The following is a 6680-nucleotide window of genomic DNA, read 5'->3' as shown; positions in this document are numbered from 1 at the left end:
GAAAGAAGCAGAAAGGATGAAGGGCATTGTTACGAGTATATAACAACAGTTCCTGGACATATTTTCTGTTACTGAGTCTCTGTGCATGAGATCTGAAAGTACATTTAACGTGCCATTTCAGCATGATGCTCAGTGCGTGTGTGACAGAGGGAATGGTTCAAGGACAGCTACTAGGCTGATATGTTTTGGAAGGATAACAACAACGAGTGAAATGAGACCCCTTTTTGTCTTTTCTCTTTATGCTTTTGTCCTCCTGCCCCAGCCTGTCAGCTTTTGAGAGATTTTTATATGCATTTTTAAAGTTCCAAAAACAAAGATGACCCATTTAGTGCTCTGACACAAATATAAAGAGTACCTTAACAGTTCAAGGAGTTGCAAATCAAAAGTAGATCTAAAACCAGGGCAGAGAAGAGCCTGGATCTAGTTCTGGCAGCACTCCCCTGTTTATCAGCTAGGTTAATTAATAACCACCACATAGTATTACTATGCTAACTCTTACATTGCTGATGTAAGCACAAAGCATCTTCTGAAACTGAATTAAAACATACAAGGTGTCCCAGATTTTTGGGCGAGCTGTGCCTCCTGTGACCTTCAGGTCTTTACCTGAGCTCAGATAAATTCACCAGAGGTTTCCTAATTATATTAATTCTCTCTCAGGTGTTAAGCATTCATCTGGTCATCACATCTAAGTATCTGGGTGTCAGAGGTATCAGCTATGCAGGAGTGGCAGGGGTTTCTGAATGTGAAATTAGTCTTTGAGGTAAACTGCACCATCTCAGGACTTTGAATTAGATCCAGAAGCTCATGGGGAGCTAGTGCTAGTTGAGGAGTGTCAGAGTCAATATGCTGTTCTGGGCCAGACCCGTTTAGGAGACAGGCTGCTATTCTCTGCTTCATCAGGAGCTTCTTCATTAATTCATTCTTTAGGCTGAGGTAGAGAGAGCTTTAGGCAGCTTTGTAGTCTGGAGATGACAGTTGTGGAAACCACTATGGTCAAATGTTTGAGAGAATCAGGGTTCATCTACAGAAGACATTTACTGCAGAGCTGCCTAATTAGTTCCATAGTAAACACCTCAACATCTACACATGGTGGGCCACAGTATACTAATAAACTCTGCAGTGGGGTAGCACAAGTATGACCCTGCTGTGTAGTTTTTTTAGTGTGCAGCAATGCACGTGTAGATGCTGACCTGGCTGGCTGGAGCACAAGGGTGCTTCAGTGTGGGGGCTCGTAATGATGGGAGAAAGTGCTTTAATGACTGTTGCTATTCGATTCTTCAGAGTCAGTGCTGACTGTAACATAGACCCTAAATTTTTATGCTTGCACAGTCAGGTGGTGACTTTGAGGAGTTTTTTCCTCTCCATTATTCAGGCTTATTTTATGACAAACCCATGAGTTCTACTTATGGCTTGCTAGTCAAAATCTCAAACTGGGGTTTTGTTGCTAAGTTGTGATTGGCCATAGAAGTTGCCCAGTGTTTTGTCTGCTGCCTGATTGGATGATTTGTTGTTTTTATAACCCAGTTGCTGATTTATTAGCTCAAGGAAAATGAGTTTCACAATTGCTTTCAAGGGTGCAAGTTTGCAAGCTTAAAGCTCACAATATTCCAACGCCACACATTTCCAAACAAATACAACAGATCTAGATCAGCTGAAGAATTCTTTTCACATTTTGCCTGGGTCTAAACACAGAAACTGCAGTAAAACTGGAATATTCTTGTATCACCAGGCAGTGGGACCTAGGTCCACTTGAATGGATTCTGAGCATGTAGGGAGGCTCAGGCCATATCAATCATCCAGCATTTGCTGCAGTAAGGTGGAATTCCCAGCTGCTGAGCCTTGTCTAGTCTCCCTCGGCTTCTGATCAGCTCGCCTGCAGCCCCAGGCAGCACTGATTTGTTGAACACCAATGTTGTATTTTTATGTTGGTAACATACTCCCCTCAGGGGAACCTGGGCTACAGTTTCAGCTGGTCTCACCACGTTGTCTGTATCAGTCCAATCCTTCGGCAGGAGCAGCTGGGAACAGGAGTCACTCAGGTTTCCACACCCTGTGCTGCTGATTCCCTTCCTCCCTACCACTAATCCTGTTAATTCCAGTCTTTGCTGCCACCCTCCTGGTACGCTGTCATTGCTGTGAATGACTGCACAAGTGGTCTTGACTTTAAAAAGTGACTCAGATGGGCACCTTGAGTGACCTCCATCTCAGACTGGCCTGGCTGCTCAGGGTGCAAAATACCTTTTGGCACCGGAGAAGTGTTTCTGATGGTACCTCATCACTTACAGTAGCACAGGAATAGAGCAATGCAAGCCAATCCCTATAAATCCTCACAGGAAAGCCTGGCTGTCTGAGAAACTCTCACCCGGCTGCTTAAAAGGTGGCACTGGTCAGAGCCCAAGCATCTTGTGCATGGACTCAATTTATCCAACAGGACTCACTCTTTGCAACCAATGGTAGTGACATTAGCACCTCTTTCTGCCTTCTCTCTGCAGTGCCCCTCCCTGGTCTTCTGCAGGGAAAGGATTAGCAGGAAACATGATCTTCCTGTGTCAGGGGTTTGGAAAGGAGAAGGGCTGGATGTGATGAAGAACTGAGTCTTTCTAGTTCATTTCCCTTTGTAAGAGACCAGAACTGATGCGGGGGGCGGGGGGGGATTTGGTTTCACATTTGTTCCAAGAGTTATCTTCCTAAAACCATTGTCCTTTGAAGCACTGCAAAGTCATTCATGAGCCTCCCACTCGCTTCCAGTCCCCTTGCAATGATCTCAGGACCACATAACAGCTGACACCCACAGGCACGGAAGGACGACAGGGAGAGCCGGAGTCAGCATTACCCTTGGTACAGTTGTTGGATTTTTGGCATAGGGCATTTCAGTGACTAAGCTTCTAGCACCAGTGCGGAAGGACCAGAAGGGGAAGAAGAGATAGTTATATACCCTCTCCCTTAACCTGTTTCAGTCTGAAGGAGGGAAGGCAGTGTCTGTTGTGAGCAGGCTTGAGCATCCCTTGCAAGCACATTTGCAGTAACTTGAAAACCAATGTGGAACATTTAAATGGAGCATTCCTATAATTTAGTTAACTCTCAGAGCCATGTGGAGGAAACTCAAACTCAAGAGTGTCTAAAGCTCATTTTAAAGATGGTGTTCTTTCCAAGCTCTCCTCAGATATGGTAACAAGATATGGTAATAATGGAAACTCAGCCATCACCTCTTTGCTAGATCTGAGGAACTGGCCTCATGTCTTGCGACCAAAAAGTGTATGCGTTTCCAGGTTCATGAAAATGGCTAACCTCTTCCACCTTGGGTTATCCCTTTCTTTTATAAGAGGAAAAAGTTGTTTTCTGTTACCTTTTAGTTGCCTGCTAATTAAATGAAAATCCAAGACAGGATTATGCAATGTCTGTTCAAAAGCTGGGGAAACAGGAAAGGGCAGAAGAGATTAGTCTCTAAAACCAGCTGCCCTATCAGAGGTTGAACTGGAACCTAACTTGAAATTTTGCAGCCTATGCAGCCTATCTTCTGAAAGCCTTGAAGAAAACTCCCATGCAGGAAAAGTGCTTTCTTGTTTGATCCTGTAGGCAAATAGTATTCTTACCTGGGAGTAGGTTGCGGTTTGCCATTTCTCAGTGTTGAGGTAGTTTGCTGTGAGGCTTCTCTACTTTCTGGAAATGTAATTCAAGATTATCCATAGAAAGATCTGGAGAGTGTGAATGGTTCCTTAGTTACTGTCTCCATCTTGCACATGGCCTTTGGCATAGCGCTTCCAATAGAGGGGCTGACTTTGCTGCTCCCTAAGCTAGATGTCTTTATGTGGCATTGTTTTACTGGAACCAAACTTGAGTGTAAATAGTGTGGAGCTTGGAGAAGAATCTTTAGCAAACAGTCTGGGGTTGAGGTGAACATAATGGGGCTATCCAAAGCACAGGGCCTTTTAGTAGTCTTGGGAGGGAGGGAATATGCTACAGCAGGAGGAAGCAGCAAGGTTTACATTGGCATTCCCAGGCCTGTCTCAGCTTCCTAATGAGGCTGCTCACCATCTCTTTCATGTAGGGAGATTTTACTCAAATGATAGCAACTGTGTGTAGCCCCTTTGCGTCTTCCATGCAGTCAGGGTTTCATGACTTGAAGCCATTGCTTTCTCAGCCTGCATAATTCAGCAGAGCAAATTGGACATAGTCACACATGAGATGGAGGAGAAGCAGACTGGCCTTCACTTGTCAGCTGTCTCTGTTTGTCACTGTCACTCACTTGAGGATATAAATACCATCTATCCATTCATAACCTTTCTTATACAAGCTGCATATTAAGAAACCTGGGCAGCACTGTGGGCTTGGATATTCCCTTAGCATGGAGATAAGTGATCTGGGTTTGTAGGATTATCAAGAGAGGAAGGTTTTGTGCTTAATACTAGAATTCATCAGGTTTGTATTAATTCAAAGTTCTGCCAGACTCGCTGTGTGACTTTGGGCAAGTCGCATGGTATTTCAGTGCTGTATCTGAAATGGATGAAGTACTTTCTCTTGCTGTAAAGGCTTGCTCTGAGGATGAGCAGTTATGAGGAGCTTAAATATTACCGTTTTGGAGGACAAAGCAATAGCTAGACTGATAGACTGGCAGAGTTGTGTTCTAACACAGCTTGACAGATGGAGTACAAGAAAAAATGAGTTCCCTGTACATGGAGACTACATTAAGTGACTCTTTTAAGAAGAGAATCGGGTATTTTCATGAGATGCAGATTGGCATAACCTAATTTTAAGCCACTTCTAAGGTTCATTTTCCCAACAGCTAATCTATCCCCTCATAGGCACCCAGCACTTGGTAGAGAATGCTGAACAGACCACTGACAGCCTAAAAAGGATAAATGTACATCAAATTACATAGTTGATTATTTCATATTTGCATTGCAATTCCCAGAAGTCATACTCACTATGGGGATCCAGATTTGCATGTAAAGCTAGCCATGTCACTCCCTGTCTAAGCTGCCAAAACATTCAGGGGAGAAGAGCTTGTGTAAAATGAGTTCCTGTTAGTGGATGTGAAAAGGCTATCCATTCTGTGGGGGTACAGAGAAGAACAGAGGCAGGGGAATTTGGGGAGCCAGGAGAGTGAGAGGTGAGTTTGGCTAGCTCTCTTCATAGCCCTTCCATTGCACTAATACTAATGTCAGGTGAGTGGGAGGGACACATTTCTGAGCCAGTATCTCATCCTAGCATGCATGGAGGTCAGTCTGGTTCTGAGTACATTTTTTAAGCTTTCTGCCCAGCTGCTTAGCTGGCAGTCTAACTTTTCTAAACTTCATTCCAGATCTTATGTGCTGCTGTGATGTTTGGCTTGATGTTGAGCTTTCAGGGAGAGCAGATATATATATTTTTATAAAATATCACTAATATTTTTAATGCACACAGCTCTCAACAAGCCTAGTACAGGCCTAGGAGCAAACTGTTTTGCTAAATATACAGGACAGGCTTTGCCCAACAGATTAGCCATAAAATACAGTCTTTCCAAAGCAAACAGTTCATTTCTAGGCATTTGGACTTTTGGAGAAAGGAATGTCAAATATTTTTACATTAAAAGAAGTGAAGATAATGTGGGGTTTTTGCCCCAGATGTGCCAAAGTGGGGAAAATACAGCATTCTGAGCTAAGCTCCATCCTTCATGTGGGGAAGAAATAAACCTTTCCAGTCCACCAAGTCACTCATTCAAAGAGATCACCCCCTGTGGCAATCAGGCTCTGGTCTGCTTTTTTTGGATGTGAGGGGGTCTTGAACAGCAAGCAAAGGAGGAAGAGACACAGAAAGCAAGAGCCAAATATACCAAAGGGAAAAGAGAGTGTTTAAAACAACATGGCAGTGGGAGGATTTTGTGAAAGAACTGGCCAGGCTAAAGGGTTAGTCACAGGCAGTTGCATGAGCAGATCCAGGATTTTCTGAAGGGAGGTATGGGGACAGCAACCAGGGCTACAGGGGTGGCTGCACCTCCACTCCCAACTCTCGTCCCCCCACCCTCTGAAGCAGGCAGAGTGGGCACTTTTTTTTGTAAGTCCCCAAATCGGATAACAGTCCTGTTCCCCTCCATTTCACCCCCTCAGTACCTCTTTTCTCTCCTCCCCTCTCCTCTGTCCTTCTCCCCCCACCCACTGCTGTTGTTGTCCTTAGCTCAGGCTTGTCCAACATGCGGCCCGCCAAGGCATTTTCTGAGGCCCACAGTGCTGCAATGGGAAACGAAAGTAAACACTTTACTTTCGTTCCCACCCCTTGTCCCTCCCCCAGCCCCTCATTGCCGACACGGTGCGTGTGGGAAGAGGAGTAGCCGTGTGCCTCTCGGGACAGGATGAGCCCAGCCAGAGCAGCAGGGGCTCAGCTGCACTTTCCCCCTACCTGTGCCAGTCGGTCCTGAGCAGCACATGGCTCTGCCACTGCCTCTGCTGGCTGGTGCCAACCCGGGTGGGTCTGTCCCATCTGGAGCAGCATGCAGCTGAAGCCAGATTCCCACGTGCTGCTGGGGATGGGAGGAGGCCGGCCAGGTCGACACCAGCCAGCAGAAGCAGCGGCAGAGCCATGTGCTGCTTGGGACTGACCGGTGCAAGCAGGGGGGAAATACAGCTGAACCCCTGCTGCTCCGGCAGGGCTTGTCCTGTCCCAAGCAGCACACAGCTCCACCGCCACTTCTGCCGGCCGTGGGC

General features: G+C 45.8%; 1 protein-coding gene across 8 annotated transcripts in view; it reads left to right on the top strand.

Annotated features, from left to right (window-relative positions):
• Positions 1–6680, top strand: part of TTLL5 (tubulin tyrosine ligase like 5) — a 178375-nt gene that overhangs the window by 169381 nt on the left and 2314 nt on the right. The window lies entirely within an intron of this gene.

Source organism: Alligator sinensis, unplaced genomic scaffold, assembly GCF_000455745.1.
Source record: "Alligator sinensis unplaced genomic scaffold, ASM45574v1 scaffold280_1, whole genome shotgun sequence".
NCBI classification, from domain to species: domain Eukaryota; kingdom Metazoa; phylum Chordata; order Crocodylia; family Alligatoridae; genus Alligator; species Alligator sinensis.
The sequence above is the reverse complement of the archived record's forward strand: the minus strand, read 5'-3'. Positions and strand labels throughout refer to the sequence as shown.